Genomic DNA, 20,195 nt, shown 5'->3' with positions numbered 1-20,195 from the left:
TGATTTATTTGCATCGACACATGTGGAAATTAAGCGATTAATTGTTATTAATTGATTAATCGCGATCAAATAATTTAATCTATTAACAGCCTTGGGCTCATAGGTAGGGTAATGCATTCTTAATGACACTGATAGGTACACTTAGACAACTTTGTTTTATTGTTTTTTTTACTGTCATTTAGTGGCTACTACAAATAGATTGGCTGTGCCGGCTGTACTTTGCAGAACAACATTTCTCCAGAAGTTAAATCATCAGAAACTGTCAAAATGTGATGCCTGAATTTAAAAATAAAGAGTGCAACGGTGATGACATAGGAGTCAGATACATCAATTTCCCCACTGACAGAAAAGGATATGAGTGCAATGTTTGTTGGACTTTTCATCAAGGGGCATGACTTTGGGCATGACTGTGTTGCTGTCACTGCTGCCACCTCTACACCCTACACCTACACCTGCAGCCAAGAGCAGGATAAATCCTGAAAGGAACTGAGCATCACACAGAAGTTAAGGGCACAGCTAGGAGTTATTTCCATCTCTGAATTCAAAGCAATATTCAAGGAGTGCATGGTAGAATGCAATGTCTTGGTCCCCTACATCTGCCTTTGCAGGTTGTTTCATTAGCAGGAAGACACTTGTCAAGATCTGTTCCTCAGGATGTTTATTTTAATTTATCCCTTGAGTTTCTGTGTGGGCAGCCGTCATGTCCCTCCGCTTTTCTGAGACTGGAGTGACAAAGCTTTCTTTTCTGGCATTTCACTTTGATGCTCAGCATCCCACAAAGTTCTGAGTGGAAGAACATGCTGTTTTCTTTCTTCGTTCACTGAGTATGTGTGCCCTTCTACTCCTGTGCTGAAAATAAACCCTCACACAGCGAGGCACGCTCATGATCCTCATATGAGCAGCAGATGAGAGATGCAGAGCTATCACTCCATTCTTTACTAATCAAACATGTTTGTATTATCGTCAGCCTGCCTGAGAACATTTTAAAATTGAAGCTAAGCAGCATATAGAGGGAGGACTGCACTCTACTGTGTGCTATGTGCTGTGTGGTGTAATGGACTTAGGTCATGGGTGGCTGTGCAGCTTCGGGGAGGCTGGTAGGGAAACTCTCTGCAGAAAGCTAGGGTTGTTTTACTGCATCTAGACATGGGTAATGGATGCATAAACTTATTCACAAACACTCAGAGGATGCAGTGAAAATGAGCGTTGCACTGGCGCTTGCAGCCTGAGGGTCTGAATTGTTATTGGAGCAACTGAGTGAGGTGAAAGCCATTTAATGGGCTGCATTCTTGCATTATAATGTTGATGTATTAGATCCATTAGAGAACACAGGACAGGATTTGACTCACTATAAGGGAATTCTGTAATGTTTGCAGTTTCTAATACTGCCCATGGGGAAGTCTTAAAATGGGGCAATTATTTAGTGTGACAGCGCAAACACAGAAATTATCCAAAAGCCTGGGGCTACACCAAAACTATGTTTTTTCCAGCTAAGATATTCCATGAGGATTCACATAATATAATAAGACAAAATAAGCACTTTGATAAAGGGAAATCAAAGTTTTGATGCAGATTTTTTTCTGGATCTTTTTTGAACAAAGTTTGAGTTTCCTGTACCAGAATCCATTGGAGGTTTTTATTTGTACAGGGATTAGTGTTTTTGATACATTTGAACACTTTACATACTCATTTCAAAGTGTCTTTGTGTGTGTGTCTGTGTCAGGCTACATCCTGCTGGGGATGGCTGCTGCCATCAAGGAGTGTCATTACTATGGGGTGGGGGTGTCAGGTTTCACAGTTTTCAAGGTCCTGAAATTTTGAAGTTATCCCTGAGCAGCGACTGAGCAGAAGATTTCCAGAAGGTTTAAACACAGCTAAGCTACCACTGTTGGGCCTTTGAGCAAAGCCGGTAACTGTGTAAGCTCCAACTCTGTACCATGGATAAATGTGTGCTCTGATTCCAGCTTCAACCAGGTGGAATATAACGAAATTTTTTTGACTGTGTCGAAGTGTATATGTGACAAATAAAGTCTGTAGACTGCCAACATTAGCAAGCTTGTCTAACTAGTTTACTACCTCTATTAAATAATTTTGCAATGCAACACAATGGTTGTGAAAACATTGATCAATGAACTGATTGTGCCCTGAATGTAAAGAAAGTGCAGGAAACTGAATGATGGATAAAATGTCCGTCCGTGCCTTCCCATCATGAAGTCTACATATCACTGGCCAGCTCTTCTCTTCCTCTCGTTCCTCTTTGTTTGGTGGTAATTACAGACTCAGCAGCTGCAGTTCCTCTCATTCTCATGAGAGCCCTTGTTCGCATTTCCTCGTCAAATTAGACTGGTGTGTGATTAGATGTGGCAATGTGGCGGCGTGGCGCTTCACACGCGGGCTGTCAGGATCAATCACAGTGATGTCTGGCCTTCTCGCCATGCATGGCTGTGTGTTCCCGACGCGCAGTTTCACGTATAGTACATTTGGTATGCACTGTCCCGCGGCATGGGAGTAAATCGTGTGGCAAAATCTCCTCTGCTCATGTTGGTTCAACGAACCACTGCTTTAGTGTAGTGACAAGCTAATAGCCTGCTTTAGCTACAGGCTAAAGGGCATGCAGAGGGCCAGCCAGTGGACAGTGGAATTTAAGAAGAAATTGTGAGATTTTAGTACATGATAGATAAAATAATTTCCTTTGTCGTATACAGTATGTCTTGTCTTTTGCATAGGGGTTCTAAAAATAATAATAATAATAATTTATCAAAATATATTTACAATGAAAATTGAAGCAAGTCAATAGGATACACAGACATAGTCTATTACTAGCTGCCTTTGCTGTCAGAATACAGTCTACCACCCACCAAGAATTATATTTTTTGCTTTTTTATGTCTACAAACAAGTCGAGAATGCTGCATGTTGGTCTCACACTGAGCTGGAAACTAGATAAACCCATCAGAGTCCGTACTGATGTGGGTTTTGTATTTGAACTTGAAAAGGTAGCTCAGACTGGTATAAGATGTTAGATTTAATTATGTAAAAAGGACCACTTGTGCAAATAAACCAAGCATCTTTTTAATCTGAGTAAAGACTAAATACAAGCCCAGCCAAGACAGCAAATTTCACACACACACTCAAAGAATGAAAAGCCATGCTGTGTTCAGGAGCAGGAAAAAGGCTTCAGAAAATATTCCTTAGTTTTGTTGTGTTTATAACCCTTTAAAAAAGGTGAACCAGGAGAAAGCACGATGGATCACTAGTGAAATTTTACACCAAACCAACATAACTTTAGTTCGATGCAACGTTCTATTTCCGAGTGTGATGGATTTATTGAGCAAATAACACTCTTATCTGAATACAAAAAGGATGAATGATTTTATTTAAATTTGACATTACTTTTGAAACAGTTTGTTTCAAAATGACGTCCAACTTGTATCTCATACTGTATAATGTCAGTTGAGTGCAATATAAAAGTGAACGGCCATTAATGCAAGTAAATTGTCATCATTAACGGACGTTTCAGACTCTGTGCAATGAACCTGGTGTCAGCCTACTTGCCCAGAGCGTAGACCGTACTGTATATAAAAGACGCAGCCTCCAGGTCTGAAAAGTCACGCTAATGCGTAAGTGGTTCCTCTGGAATTACCAGCAGGGGGAGACTGTTCTAATCAGACTAAAAGCCTGGTAACATGGCATTTGGATTTCCTTAAGGGACGTTTTTCAACCGACATAGAGAATAAATACCTCTGCACAGAACTGGAGAGTATCACAACTAATCAGTGCCATTGTGTTATAAACACAACTCCACAGTGCTCAGATTTTTGATAAACATATTCTAAGTTTATGGAGTTTATGGATGTTTTCAATACAATGTGCTGTTCACATATGGACTCATTCAGAGTATAATGCACAATAAAGCAGGGTAGGACTTGGGGTGTGGCCACCTCATAATAGTTACTATTGAAAGGGATGCCATTCATCCGAGTAGATTGTTAAATTCTTAAAGACTGGTGGAGAGTTGGGGTTTTGACAAGAACTTCTGTGGGTGGTGTGAAACTCACACGATTAGGGTCTAGGAATCTATTTGATCCTGTCCTTTTTCTCCAACAAATGGTACTAAGACACTAAGACCAATTGATGTTCAGAGAGTTTTAGATGTAGCATAACTTGGATGACCAAGAACCTTGAATGGATTTGTTTCTCAGCCAACTCACACAATTGTTTCTCTACGGCTCTGCCTCATTTTCCAAATACGGTCTAACTCTAAAAAGACAAAGATGGTGGCTGCATGCACTTCCTTGTGAGCTAATCGCACAACACAGCCAAGTGATCCAACACTCAGCACTCAAACTGTCATTATTCAGCATTAATATCTGCTCCATAGCTTCGTTCCCCAGAATCACACCTAACCTCAGCCTGATGACCACACCGAACCGCTCCTTTCCCAGACATGTTTAGCACCCGCTGATTTGACCCCTTTAATGAAACACACCATTCATCCTGAACAGTACACTACAGTAGCAGACATTCAGGAAGCCACTGAAGAGCTCACCGGCGGGTGGCATTTTTATGGTTGATTTTAGTAGCTTATATAGATGAGTCAGTGGTGAGCGCATTGTTACGGGTGGTTTGGGGTTTGTTTTCAGACCCGAAGCTGTACCCTCCGAGGAGAAATACTGTGACATTTAACAGAAAAATCCATGGAGTCATGACTCAGTTCTCCTGGATTGGAAAATATGTACTGCTTTGCTTTTTGTATTTAGACATTTTTAGGCACGGCGGAATGAGAAGTCATTTCAAGTTTCACACCATAAATAATTAGACTTTTTGGCTCCGCACTGTTTGTCTGTTTGCTGCAGCATGGCAAAGATTAATAAGTGCAATCTGCTCACTAGTTATTGGAGAACACATAACAAGCATCTCAATGAAGCATTCATTTAACGGTAACATAAACAAGATGTAAAAATAATACCCGAGAGGGAATTCATTATTGTGATCATGGTACCAGCTGAGGGGTTGTCAGCAGCTCAGAGTAAAAAACATCATACCCCTGTTGTCGTCAGACGTTCCGGTCATGTTTCTTAACCGTGTGAAAACAGCCAGGAGTAGCACCCACCAGTCTCCCTCCCTCTGTGTCTTTATCGCTCCATTTCCCCGAGAGCTTTTTCCAAAATGTCTCATTTTCAAAGAGTCTGATGAAGCAGGGCAGGACAGTACACAGCTCATTACAACAGAAGATCATAAAAAAGCTTGGAAACAGTGGCAATAACAATCCCATCTTCTACTCTGTCCACCACAGCGTTATATTGTGAAAGTTAAATAATGCAAATCATGAATCTGAACAGAAAACACATCTCATAAAATAGATTTTCTTTTCTTTACCAAACAGATTTTCATACTCTGACGCTGATTGAAGTTACACAATCGTGATTCATGCCGTTGTGTCTTGGGTTTGTCCAAACGTTTTGCTATTCCAAGCCTTGATAAACCTCTACAGTGCGAGCAGCGATCATTTTTGTTTTCGTGTCAGCAGCAGATGCATTTTACTCAGGTTGAAAGGGCACGCTGCTTCGCTGTTGCTATCATGAACAGAGTGTGTTTGTGCCAGGCAGAAATTCAAACTGAAAAATTGAAGGGAAATTATATCCCCGCATCGTCTAATGGTGTGCAATAACAAAACAGAAACGACAGCTTGCGCCAAAGTTCCCATGCCAAAATGCACAAAAGACCCCTGAAAAATGTGTATAAGTGGTTTATTACACGGATAAGTTTCTTGTGAGAATTAGTTAGATTCAGAAACACTGGCTGATTTGTCAACAAACAAACATGAGAACTTTCTCTTTTTCCATTTTTCTAGTGGTACAAAAATGCCTCTGGCCACAGTTGTCTCAAGAGGTATAATAAAAGATTTGACTTAATCAATATCCATGAAGGTAGTCAAGACGTTAAAGTCTGAGCAAAAAAAACAAAACAGAAAAAATACTGAGGGAATTACTGAGGAGCCCAGCAGCCCTGAAGTCGGCCGTGTGGCCATATTTCTGCCTGCGCATTATTAAGATAAATTGCAGCTGTCAAAAGTATGGACTTGATCACTATACACATACTACCTCACATCACTGGAAGCCAAATAAATTCCACTGCTCTATCCTTTAATAGACTTTTAGTCAAAGCACATTTAAGACAAAATAAAGCCACGTTTTTATCTAGATTTAAACACTTGCAGACTTTCTGGGGGTTTATTCCCCAGCCAAAACTCAAGCAAAGAGCAGAAAGTTTTTTGCATTTTTGATTTTGTGTTCTACAAGATACAAGTAATGAAATGCAACATTTAAGAGGCAGACACAACAGCACATTGTCTCGGCAAGACACTGTTGGTTTATGCGTCGCCCCTCAGATATCTCCAAGACGCCCCTGTATGCAATTTGTGGGGCGCTCTCACTTTTATTTACTGGCAGTGGTCAGTGTTGGAGAGGTGCCTGAGAGCGCTGCTGATGTTAGCCAGGGGATGGAAATTACCTTTCATAATAACTACAATCATAGTGAGATCTCCAGGAGTTCATTAATATTCATTGAGCGCAACACATTACTTTCAAAGCACTGACTGGAGTGGTTAAGAAAAACAAAATACACATGCTGGACACATAGGACTGTATTTTTGTGTGACAGCTACACTCACAGCACTGACTTGCAGCAAGGCCCAAGACTCTGTGCTCTTCAGTGCTTGGATTTATATTTGAGTAAATCCAAGCGTTCATTTTAATACATGCAGTTCATGGCACTACGTGGACTTATCATTATTCCTATCTTCTCATTCTCTAAAGGCTTTTCTGAATCTTGTCCACACTTGTGATTTTCTGGACATGTAAAATGTATTCAACCACAGCCAATTACTTTTTGTGTTTGACGTGAGGGGCAATGACCCTCAGAGTAATACAACTAATAACCTGTCTATGCAGGAAGTGAAGTATAAAACAGAGCCATTGTCTACATTCAGAGTCTGCATTGGCTCGCAGACCACTAACTGGACTTTCTCCCATCTGTTCACGAGAGCTTAGTTAAGTTATGACACAAGTGAAAGGATGTTTAACTGATAAAAGTGGACATTGTAATCCCTTACGCCTGAAATTATAATGAGCCACATTGTTTCTCTTTGATATAACATTTCAGAAAAACTGCAAAAGCAGTCCAGTGTTATCAATAGTAGCTGAACTGAATTGAATGCAGCATGCAGAAATGCATTAGCCTGCTCAGTTCTTATCAGAATATAAGTCTGGTTAAACTGTCTGTGTATTTTTAGCTATAAAGAGAAAAAAATACCTCCACACACAAATGGATATACAACCAAAGTCATTTTATCGTAAACAAATGCAACTCCCCTGTGGAGTCAGATGACATGTACAACCCCATTGCTCGCAGTTCCCAATGGAGACCTCAGACCAACATTTGACTGAAAAAGATTTTGTGGGCAGTGGAGGTCGGGCTTCTAGGCTAGAAAAGGATATGAACGAAAGAGAAAAACAAACAAAACAAATCAAAATACAGCAACTTTATCAAAAAGCAGAAAGGATCGCGTATTGTTCCCTGGGGTGCTCCACAGGTTTTCATTCATTTCTTGCAGAAACAGCCAGTTTAACTTCTAATGAAGTCACAACTTCTTCGAAATCAATGCATAGCATACAGTTGGGATGCAGTACTCCATCAGTATCAGCTCTGCTTCTCTGTTCCCCTCAGTTCTATCTACAGTAATTCAAGCAGGGAGCAGCTGTATTGGTAGTGGTAGCCCGAGAGATTTTTCATTTCAAAGTCTTGTCTGCAAGTTCAGCAATTCAGCACCTGATATGGAGTTTCACATTGTTATCAGAGAAAACAGATTTTCTACACTATGTGTCTGTGTGTGTGTGTGTGTGTGAGTGCCATCCCATAACATAGTATATCAAATTATTAGTTACCGCCTCAAAATTTGAAGACCTCAGCCCCATCATACTTTACCACCACTACTAATAATGCAAACCTTGTTCATGTTCCTAATGTTTGTCTCGTGAGATGAAAATCATTTCATACTCCATTTCATTTTAGTTAAATATGAGATTATCTGGCTGTAATACCCCCTTATTAATGTCAGAAAATGTTCCTTAAGAAGTCTACTTAAGTACTATCTCAGTGGTTTATGTTCCTGTCAGGGGTTCAAAATTAAAATTAGCCTTTCATTGTGAAAATGGGCTACAAATATTTTTCTAAACTGAATTGTTATTGTACTCTAATGTGATTTCCCTTATGAAGATAAGGCCCCAGTTTTATGTGGTAACATGCAGTGATGCAGCTCAGAAAACAAATGAGTGCCGCATCCATGTAAAGGTTTATGCTAAACTTATTCATCACCCATTGAGTGGTAGAAAATACTGAGTGAAAAGTGAAATCAACAGTGTTACCTATTGTAGTCATAGAATGTGGAGGCTTCCCAGAGCCAATGAGACTGGACTGGACCCTGTGCTATGACTTAAAATTGTCTCTGTAAATTCAAAGTGTCCACACTGTGGTAGAAAGGTCCAAGGTCAGCTTAAAAGTAAGGCTGAGTGACGGAAAGTAAAAGAAGGCTCTGTTCAGTCAATAGAACAGACATTCCAAGTTTTAATGACAATATAATACATAAAGAAAAATATTACTGCAGTAAATCCAAAATATTTCTCCAAAAAACACCACTTTCCCAGAAAGGTACAAAATCAGTACTATGTCATATACAGTGACTGAGAGCAAAATGCAACAAAAACAACAAAATGTCAAATCATTACTGAATAATTGTATAAATTCCACTTCACAATGTTCAGATGATGTGTATGACTACATCACTATTAAATTTCTATCCATCACCACAAATAACCCTTCCAAATGATAGGATTTGAGGCAGAGCATAATCACTTCCCAACGGAACGATTCAAACCTGAAAGCTAGCCTAAGTCTGGCTTCCAGGCTGGCAAAGCATTTGAACACAAAGAGAAAGAGAAAACAACAAGAGAAAACAAAACAACAAGAAGGGAACAGGAATTGTTCCCTGAGGCGCTCCACAGGTTTTAATTAATTTCTACTGTTATGTTTTTGAGTGACACAGTCCAATTCCACATTAAGCTAAACTGAATAGAATAAAACCCCCATAACATGGCTGAGTTTTGGTACAAATGAAAGAAAGAGATGTCAGCATTACTTGCAGAAGCTTCTCTTTATTCCATGAAAATAGATAGAATGGGGGTTGTCCTTTCTTGGCCTCCCAATGGGAGTTCAGCAGGGGAAAAAAACAACAACAAATAAATGAGATAAAGTTAGACCAGCAATGTTTCGGTCTGACCATCTCACGTACTGTACTGAATGTATTCAGTATAATCAGACCATGCAACCATCTAGCATGTTGTTTTTTTTGACGTACAGTCTCTGTGACTCTAACCAGAGCTACTCACTCACAACAACAGATGTCAGTTCAGGTTGTGGATTATCCAGAAAAGCTGACATTCAAGTACAATTAGTTCACTAATTAGTGCAGTTAAATGGCTCATCAGCACAACAGCTACATATATTACGGTGATTATGAGGAACATTTGGCAGCACTTGTTAATAAATACGACATGGTGCTAATAAACAGCATGTAAACTGTCACATGAAAAGGGGCAGAAAAATATTGCCAGTCAGTGACAAGGATAAAAATGTATCAGGGAAATCCTTTGAAATCTATATTCTTTCTTTTTTTCTCTTTCTTTCAGAAGCTGACTATAATTGGTGCGACATCTGACTTTCGCTAGCATTGCTGCTATTTCCAACAACATCGTTATTGATCATGAAAAGCTCATTAGGCGTGAACGCAGGCAAGTAACTAAAAGGAAGCATAGGAGAGCAGCAGACAAGTTCGTTCTTAATGAAGTTTGTCATGTAGCATGCATGCATTAGCCACTGATGGAAATGGCACAGGGGGCCTTGCTGGAGGGTCTGAATGATTAATTGATTTTTCACAGGAATTCCTCCTTTGCCATTGATTACCATTAGTGCGCTTTTAGCTTAGTGGTCCCAGAGGTTTCTGAGGCTTAATTTACATGAGTAATACAGGATCAGAGTGGTTTGCAATCTGTGCTCACATTTTAACCAGATTAGTGATATTCCCAGAAACATCAACTATAATGTGTTCACTGTGATTAACCTGATTTTCCAAAATCTCCGTTGAGTTTTCTCATGCAACTGAAGGAGGAGGCTAAGACTAGCAGGCTAGCAAACTGCCACACACAAAACCCAATGATTCACTGCAAGATCTGATGAAATACTGGCAGGGGGGAAATGCACCTGTCACCAGAAGCTGTGAACAAGGACCAGAGGGGATTTTATGCTTTGAAAGGAAACCAGTAGGCAGGAAAGAAGTTTATCCACTCTGCTATTATAAATCTTCACTTGCAGCGTGAGCGCTGGCTGACTCACCATTTGTTTTGGGGCTGTCCTGTCTCTGCTACAAAATCTATACATTCATATCATACGGGGTTGAGTGCACATGTGCATTTGACTCAATGTGTGAGGTTTTGTCTTTCAGGAGACTCAAAAGTGGTTTGCTTCTGAGCTTACTCTATGTAGAATTAATGAATAATTCCATGTACAGTCCCCAAAACATCTCTGATTATTTGACCTGGAGACATCTTGTACTGATCAATGAAAAAGCAGAGGGCACAATCAACGTATTCACAGTACTGAAATCTGGCAAGAACTCCCCTGGGTAGACTATCAGACATCGTAGGCATTGGAAACAAGCCAGCAGTTATCCAGATTTTCTAAACCCTTCTGAAAGTAAGTTGACAGTGAGCGTACCTTTTAATTAATTAAATAAGAGACAGATTTGCTTTACTGATCCTCTAGAGGAAATACATCATGCAAAGCAGGACAAGTGCAAAATACAAGTCAGGAAAATAAATTAGAATAAGGCAAGACAAAAAAGTCTATATAAGAATAAATATATTAAGGGTGGGTGACTAATTAAGAGTCAGTAACTAACTAACTACGCTTTGTTTAGAAGTCAGCCAAAGTTAAGTCAGAGTAAAGTGGAACAAAAAAGGTTGAACTGGTGGAGGATGAATACACAGTGTGACGGCCTCCTGAATAGCTTTTGTCTTTCAGGTACCTGGCTGGTAGGCGGAGTCTAGTTAGGCAAACTGGGAGCACCTGGCCAGCCTCCCAGTGGGTGGCTGTCAACTCCCTTCTCTCCCTGTCTTTTGTTCCAGGCTGAGGGCACCACGTTTTTGTTTGGCTGGCTTCGGCCTGATTCTTAGTTAAACAGTGACATCCACACCCCACCTATGTGGTACGCTTTCGTTGGTATTATTTATCCTTGTTTGTTATAAATAAATTTGGTTACCGTTACGTTGCTGTGCATCTTTGCTTTTTGTCACGGGCCAGGTCGTGACAATAGCCATAAGTTTTGAGAATGACACAAGTTTTCTGCTTCATTGTTTTTAGATCTTTTGTTAGTCTTCTTTTCCAATACCTCTGCCATTTGCCCTCTCACGGTGTCAATCTGAGCCGCATCCTGCTGATGGCAGCCTATTCTTGCATGATCAATGCTTGAAGTTGGTCAGAATTTGTGGGGTTTTGTTTGTCCACCCGCCTCTTGAGGATGACCGCAGGTTCTCAATGAGATGAAGGTCTAAGGAGTTTCTTGATGTTTTGTTCCCTGAGCCACTTAGCCGTCACCTTTGCTTTACGGCAAGGGGCTCCGTCATGATGGAAAAGGCATAGTTCATCAAACTGTTCTTGGATGGTTTGGAGAATGCCGGTGTGCCGCATGAAGTCTCTTGTTTATTATATCACGTAATAGGCCAGACGGAAATCGGGCCGTATTAACGTGGTATTATCCCACTGAAAAGATACGTATCACCACCTAGTGTGGAGGAGGAGAACAATTATTCGATTTTCTTGCGCTGCATGTAAACAAGGACAAGGACTGTTGTGAGAAAGTCGAAGCTTAAGCTCTGCATGTAAACGCACTGAGTGTGTCCCTAATGTTTGCCCTGCAGAGAAGTGGCTTTTTGCTGTGCTTCTTGACATTGGGGCATCCTTCAAATCAACATTAGGAGACGGTCCTGGCACTTGCTGCCTCTCTTCTTGATGAATTTCTTGATGATCCGATAAATTGTTGATTTGGGTACAATCGTACTAGCAGCAACATCCTTGCCTGTGAAGTCCTTTTCAAAAAAAGCAATGATGACTGCACATGTTTCCTTGCAGGTAAGCATAGTGAAAATGAATATTTATGTCATTCTCTCATGGCCATGATGAATTCCCCTTATAGTGACAAGTTAAATAGGCACAGAAATGACATAACGACTACTTTTCCTGAGATATAGACACATTTATAGTTCCAAGGATGTCTGTGTCCTTTAGTTGTGTCAGAAAACTCAGCAGCAGCAGCAGCGGTGTTAACCTCTGAAGGGACAAAGGACCTATGGAAGACTGAAGGTCTCAAAGAGTGGGTGAGAGGAGTTGCTGAGGATGTCTGATGGACAGACAACACTCTGCCAAGAGACATGAGGGACGGTAAAACACCAGAAACACAAGAAAGAGTGAAGAGAACCCACCAGAGCCATGACAAAACCTGGTGTATGATTTCAGTGTCTGAAAAGCACTAAAAACTTACAATTTCATCTGTGTATGTGTAAATGTAGCACAGTGTCATTTACTGTAATTAATTGTAACATCGCACTTGGCTCAGAAGAGGGGAAGACAGCCACTGGTTTAATGAGCAAGGCAAAAGTAACGCAGCTGGAGGATGAAACAATAAAACACGGACTCACAGGAGCTTAACCGACTGATTGCAGTTCGGGAGGTCGAGTGGATTGCGCCGTCTTACTTCTTTCCCCTTGAGAGCAAAAGCGAGAAAAAAATGCTGTCAAGGAGAACAAACATTACACCTGGAGAAAGGTACAAGTGTCCTTATTTACACGGGCTAATCACTGCCTCTGTCCTCCCACTTAGTAGGTTCCTGTGAGTCACCAAAATATCAAAGTGACGCAGGCAGGATTGAAATGTGTCCGACATGCCATTCATTGTGCGTCATTGTAGGATGGACCGTTCCCTCACCTTCACGGTTCTCATGTTGTCCAGATTAGAAATCTTCGACGCAATTTTTCCACTTTGTGTGCTTGACTGGTACAAACCAGCAGCAGTTCTACTCCAGACAGCAGCCAGCTCATGAAAGCAGCAGCCGTAAGGATGTTGTCTTTCTGAAATAATGACTAAATGATAATGCTATTATTCTTAATGACATACCAATGCCCACTGGTTAATCTGCAAACATTAATGTTACTACTCTTCATCTCTTCATCAGGGTGAAACACAGACAAATAATATGCGATTGCCCTTCACTTGCTTGGTAAAATCAAATGAAATGCATTCACATTAGTATTATTTCTATCATTAAAAATCCCCTTTTCCACTACACCAGATGTAACAAACTGTGTTATTTTTGCACTGAGCAACAACACTGTGCATACACCGTTAACACTGAGACCAATCTGTGACTTCAGTGCAATTAGCCTCGATCCATCTTTACTATCACTCCTCGGCGTCAAAAAGCACAGATAACAACCTTTAAGCGCAAAAGCCCACACAGATCACAAACACAACCGCGCTGCATATTTGTAAATCGTTTGTGCTTCTACTGTGTTTCCCTAACAGCCGCAGGAATAAATTAACTGTCAGCCGGCCAAGATGAATGGCTGCTTTTTCCCAGATGGGGTGTGGGATCCATGGCAACAGCTCCACCACCTTGTAAAATGTTGCTGTTGTGTTTTCGGGTATGATTTACTCATCTGGGCTCCGTCTTCCTGCCTTTACACCGCAATTAGGCTTTAACTAAATGTGTAAAACTGTCTCCTATCCAGCTGCACTGATATGCAAATATGCGTAACCTTTTCCAGAGTTTGGAAACGGTTGGATGCGAGTGCAACTCAAAACATAGAGAAGACCACTGCTTGTATTCACCAGCACCTGGTAATAGAAATGTAAATGTTTTTTTAACATTGCTGCAGGGCACCTTGACCCTTACTGTAACATGACTTATTCTACAATTCTACAGATCCAGCTCTTACAGTTATCTTTTACAATTGTGTATTTATGTAAAGAGTAAGTAGTTGGATGCAGCGGATCAAGTTTATTCAGGCAGAATTTCCTCAATTTTATTCATAAAGCGTCAGTAACAATCCAAACTGGCTCGGGATGCTTTAGCTAAAACCCTCAGATCAAGCACTAAGGAGATGGTGGCGAGGAAAAACTACTTTAACTCATATAGGGAGACCCATCTGCTTGAGGCCAGCCGGGCAGAGACCCAAAGAGAAGAGAGAGATGGTGCAGACGAGAGGGGAGGAGAGGAAGAAAGGAGATGAGAGCAGCAGGAGAAATTCAGGCATCCGGATAAAGTAAACATGCAGCATATCCATATCAACAACAGCACAAGGTATAATGGATGCATAAGAGACTGACAGAGAAGTCAGAATTCAAAGCGTTCATTGCAGAAATGCTCGCTGTGCTCATAAAACTATGGATGAGAATAAAGAAGAGAATAAAGAAGAGCACAGGGGCATAAAATTGCATCAGTGATTAAAGTAATTGATTTACGGGTGAGTTGGCAGCTATAATGCATGAACATGCGAGGCATCTAAAGCAGACTGGAGACTTATGCATGACATTCAGGTAGGAATAGATGGAACGCTAAACCAGTAAACATATAGGGCAGGTTGACAGAGTCAGGGCCACAGATGGTTAGCACGCAGCTCAGATCGTGGCCTAATAGAACTTCATATCGGCACAGGCTATATAATAAGTGTTGTCACAAGTTCAGAGTAATAGAACTGCTATTAGGCTAAATACACATTTTGTGTAGGCCTATTATTTTCTACTGGATATGGAACAGCACAGATGCCAGTGAATCATAGAAGTATTAATGGCATACTTTTGGCTACTCCAGGCAGCAGTGTGCCTCTATAATCATCCTGTTCTTCTGTAACTGCACGTTGCTGCATGTCACTTTGATCATAGAGGTGAAACTACTCTATAGGGTGTATACCGCTTAGAATATAGTACAGAATGGAGTATTTATAGTGTGCAGCCCAGAGACAATTGCAGAACTAAGATGAAACTGAAGTGCAAGACTGAAGAAAAGGCACCTCCACAGAGCATTCTGCGTCTTCAGCACCATGGACAGCACCCCGGACTGATCAGTACAAAGCTCAGTACGCTACTGACATTTCAGACACATGGTCAGGGCCATACAGCAGGGAAGCTGTAACTATAACTGCTATAACTTGCACAAACCTCAGTCAGATAAAAGATCAACCCATGAAGCAGAACAGAACATATGTAACAAAACAACCTCTGTATTCATCAGCTCAAAGCACTGACAGCTTAGAACTACTGAAAATGAAATTGGTCCATTTAAGAACAAGTGGTGACTGGCAATAAAATGTTTTTAGTGGGGGCCTTTGGGTCCTATGGATTTAAGGGAGGGGCCTTTGTGTATCATCATACAGATACTTGTTCAGTTTGGGATCTAGTAAATTGTTGATCCATTGAGGCCAGGTCAACACCTTCAGGTTTTTTTTTTTTGAGGGGTCTGTGTGAGGCTGCATCCTGCTGGGGATGTCTGCTGCCATCAAAGAGTGTCATTGCTATGGGGTGGGGGTGTCTGGTCTGGTCTAGCTTGGTGCTATGTCTAAGTGACACCCACATGAATGCCAGGTCCAAAAGTTTCCCAGCAGAACATTGAATTGTCACAAGATGGTCAATGTGCTTTTCCTGTCAGTGGTTTGTGACAGTGTCTCTGTGGATGACCGGTGCATAAATATGTTGCTGTTGTAGCTGTAGGAAAGATGATTATTTGTCTCATTTGCATTCAGACTCTACAGTGAATGCGTTGACTATTGGCTCTATCCATTCTTTTATCTCCCATGTATCATGCATCACTTGGTATGTATATGGTTTGTATCATGTATATAGGCTGCACGTATGAATTAGCAGTATCTGCTTGTGTCTGCTGCTCTCCTCCCTATCCCACTTCCATCTTTTTCTGTCTCTCTAGCTGACCGTCCTCTAGCCGCCATTCTCGTCGTCTTAGTGACGTTCCAAGCTCTGGGTTATCTAATGAACAAAGAAAGCAAGTTTAAGCGAACTGAATTGAACTGAATTGAATCACATTCTAGCAGTTTTCCTGGACAATAGTCAGATCATTGTCTGTTTAAGAACTAGTTTGAGACTAGGCACTGACTCCAAAGTGGCCCTTTGGCAACCTTTAAGGAGACAGCAAACAAGCTTACAAAGCAAGTACCATTTCATGCATTGCTCTGTGGGACTTTTGCAGATTCTGTCTTATTTAAACCTTTTTTCCAAAAGCTGTTTGAATAAATTTGTACAGAGACACAGAAATTAATTCATTACATAGGCTTAATTTGTGGGATAATTAAGCAGAGCATGGAAATGTCTTTTCAGCTTGAAGTTGTCTTCTTCCAGCCTCGAAACGAGTCAAACACGCAGTTCCGCCATGAATAATTTGCTTTATCTTCTTTGTACAGACATAGCTGAAATAAACTAGAGTGTTCACACAAATTTACATGAAAAATAAATAGCAATACATACTAAAAGGAGCATCTCTAGAGACTAAAAAAGGATCCGCAGAACTGGATGTAACCACCAGGACCTTTCCTCCCCAACAAGCGTACGCCTGAGACTTTCTGTTAGATAGAGAAACTCACTTCCACTGACTAATGGCCGACGACCAAACCCACGAGATTCAAGGAGAATGTGTTTTTTACCCAGGCTGTGAACTGACTGAAAATCTTCTGCAGACCCAAAGGGATTGATGGAAGACAGCGAAGAAGAGATAGGAAGTAGGACGGGGAGGTGGTAGATCAATGGTTAGTCAACCCTAACAAATGGATCAAGGGGTGACCTCTGAGTACAAGACAAGAATACCTCCATAGAAGAAGGAGAACGGACAAGGCACTGGGAGGGGGAAGAAAAAGCAAACACAAAAGTGGCAAAGTGACAGAGAAGAAAAAAAAACGAGAAAGGCTTTTTAGACACAACAATCACTCCTTGATGGAGGTGGTTGACGTGCGTCAGTCAATAGATGATTTCAGTTTTCTACTTGTGTGAATATAAAGAAGAATGTTCAAGGAAGTCTCTTTCATTTTCACTGTCTAAGGTCTAAGGTCCATACACACATTACAACAGGTCCTGAAAAGAGCTACCTGAGTATTTTCTGCCACTGATTATCATGATCTCGTTGGCCTCATCCATTTTCAAATGACCGTAAACCACTGACATTGTTCCGCTGGTTCAGTCTCCCTGGTCTCTCTCTTCTCTCTCAGGTATGACCTGACAGTAATGTCACTTTGACCAGTTGATCAAATTCAAATAATTTCCTTTTGAATCCTCCATTGGACATGTTTGGGATTTCAAAACAAACATACAAGGCAGATACACGCCATGATGTCTTTATGAAATGAGCAGCACATTTTATATATCAAACGTTAATTAGGTGTATACGACACATTCAGTGACATTTTGTAAACACTACACTACACTTGCTTCTGCTCCATATCTCGACGGTCCTAATAAGAACATTACCCTAACATTTGGTTGTGACTAACCAGGGGGTTCTTGAACTGACATTTCTCACAGGAAGAGCTGCGACTCTTTAAATTTCCGTTCTCTCCTTCCCTGACTGCATCTCTCTAGCCCTCTTCCTCTCTCTCTGTCCATCTCGTAGAAGACAGAGGTTAGCAGTCGGCTGCCCTTCCTCTCCATTCCATCACTAAATTATTCATCTGACAACTGACAAGCTCATCGGTTTAATCAAGGTGGGAGGCAAATCTAACATGGCACCTATCCTCGTCTTTGACCCCTGCAGCAAACAAAACCTCAGATCAAACGTGTAGAGCGCGGGCAGTTGTGAGGAAACACTCAAACTGTATGACCAGGGCTCACTTCGCCGCTGTTTGTGCGAGTCGGCTGAGTGACAGTTGAAATACGCACCTCCGGGCATGCTCCATCCAATGCCTATCTCCAAGGCAGTGCCACAGCAGCATAACTTCATTAAACTTTCATTGGATCTTGGAGCAAGCTTGACAGGAGCTCTAAGCTGCCTGTGTGCCACTGTGTGTGTGATGGAAAGTACAAACGTTCCACACTCTTCCTCTTCTCTTCCTCCGGCACTTGATTCATGTCTTCCTCCTCCCCATCCTCTTTGGTCAAGCAAAGCGCTTGCTGAATAACACGCAGGCCCTTTGCAGGCAGGATATTAAAAGCTTGTAGTTGAGCAGATGGGCCAAAAGGCTCCCCTACTTACTTATAGCTGTCGCTTCTGGTGTTTGGGCTGCCATTATGACTCAGAGGAGGAATGTAAGGAACGCATGAAGCGGGCAGACATCTCTGCAGGCTACCGAAAAAGGCCTCGACACTCACCTGTGAGGACGCGCATCTGCAAAGAAACACACGTTTGACTTTAAACGGGCATCTGATGCTTCTCTTTATAGCGATTTCCACCGAGTACCGGTTAGTAGCACCGCAGCCTTTTCCAGGGCTTCCTGGCAACGGGTGCGTGTGTGTGCCCAGGCAATCTGTCGATGGACTTGAAAAGAATCCTTCGGGTAAATGCAATCTGGAATCAATTGGACTTGCTCGCGGCTGGATTTGTAGCACAGGATTTATAAAGCTGCTCCCTATTTGTGTGCATTAGCTTCAAATGGGTTGATTTGTTTCAGCCGCTGAATATCCTCTGAGTCAACAGCGGCTCCTGGCAGTCTTTCCGGCCGAAGCAGAAGGCCAACCGAGTCCTGCCATATTTCAGCACTCGTTTTTATGAGATCACTTATTGTTTGCGGCAATTCTGAACCAGATAACGGTGTTTTTGATGGCAAAAAGTCTTTTAGTGTTTGAAGCTTGCAGTAGGTTGGAACTCAAGAGATTCCCTGATCGTTTTTTTTTACTGAGGATTGATCAGTGATGACACTAGATATTTTACTCTCCGTCAGTAAAGCTGCCAGTGTAAGGATTTTATTCATTTTGAGTTGAATATGCGCTATGCAGTTCACACCTGGCTTTAATGCGTCTCTTGGCTGAAGTACGGGTGTGAAGGTATGTACTTAGAGCTGTCCACTTGTGACAGAATGACATGTCAATGCAGGGTGTAAACAGGGCCTTTAATATACAGTAATACTAAGGTGGTTACTGCAACACTATAATGATATTTCAGCAGGTTAACCAGGTACAAGGGTTTTTCTCTGACACATGCAGAGGCTAAAACATAACAGCTGAGGAATATTTTTCTTGAACAGCCTATATCACTTTGGGTGACGACGCAAGTGCCATTTCTGTCATTTTGAAACATCCGTAACAAGTATATACTGCAAACACTAGTTCCACATATGGTCCCTTAATGGGGCACCTCTCTGATTTTACAGAGAAGATCAGTATCTACATCATTACGATTACAAACCAACTTAACCCTTTGACTTCCATACTAAGAAATCTGATTATTCATGATTAAATATCATGTACTTTTAATCTATGTTGATAGTGCCCACTGCCAACTGGGTATTTTGACATATCATTATTAAAATGTTCACACGATTGTACAGATTCATACAATATTAATACTGAAGCTGTATGTTCATCTGCTCAAAAGCATTATATCTCAAAAAGTATGAAAGTCACAACTTTGTTTATATAATGTGTTCACACATGGGGAAATTTGTGTATCTTGTCTACTACCACTACTGCAAAAAAGATCAACCGTGTGGTTACAATGCCAGTCAAAGTGTTAGCAGCAGTGTTGTCATCAGATTTATTTTCTTCCTCTCCTTCCTCCTCAGTTACAGTCTGTAACAAGCGGTGGCGTCACAATACAAGTATACAAAAAAAATACACAACACTGTTTTTGTTGTTTTTTGTATGCAAGTAGGCTTACTCAATTTCTCACTGAGAATTAGATGAGAAGATCAATACTGTTGTATGCTAGTAGATTGTGTCATGGCTCTGTCAGCGAAAGAATCCAACTCACAACATAAAAGGACTTTTTCTTTTGTTGTATTGAGCAAATCTAAAAAACTGGGGATACACAAGATCCGAAGCGTGTTAAAGAAATCTCTAGACGGACAGATTAGCTTTTTCTCCCATGTCTAGTGTG

This window comes from Mugil cephalus, chromosome 21 (genome assembly GCF_022458985.1).
Source record: "Mugil cephalus isolate CIBA_MC_2020 chromosome 21, CIBA_Mcephalus_1.1, whole genome shotgun sequence".
Taxonomy (NCBI): domain Eukaryota; kingdom Metazoa; phylum Chordata; class Actinopteri; order Mugiliformes; family Mugilidae; genus Mugil; species Mugil cephalus.
Note: the sequence above shows the minus strand (reverse complement) of the source record.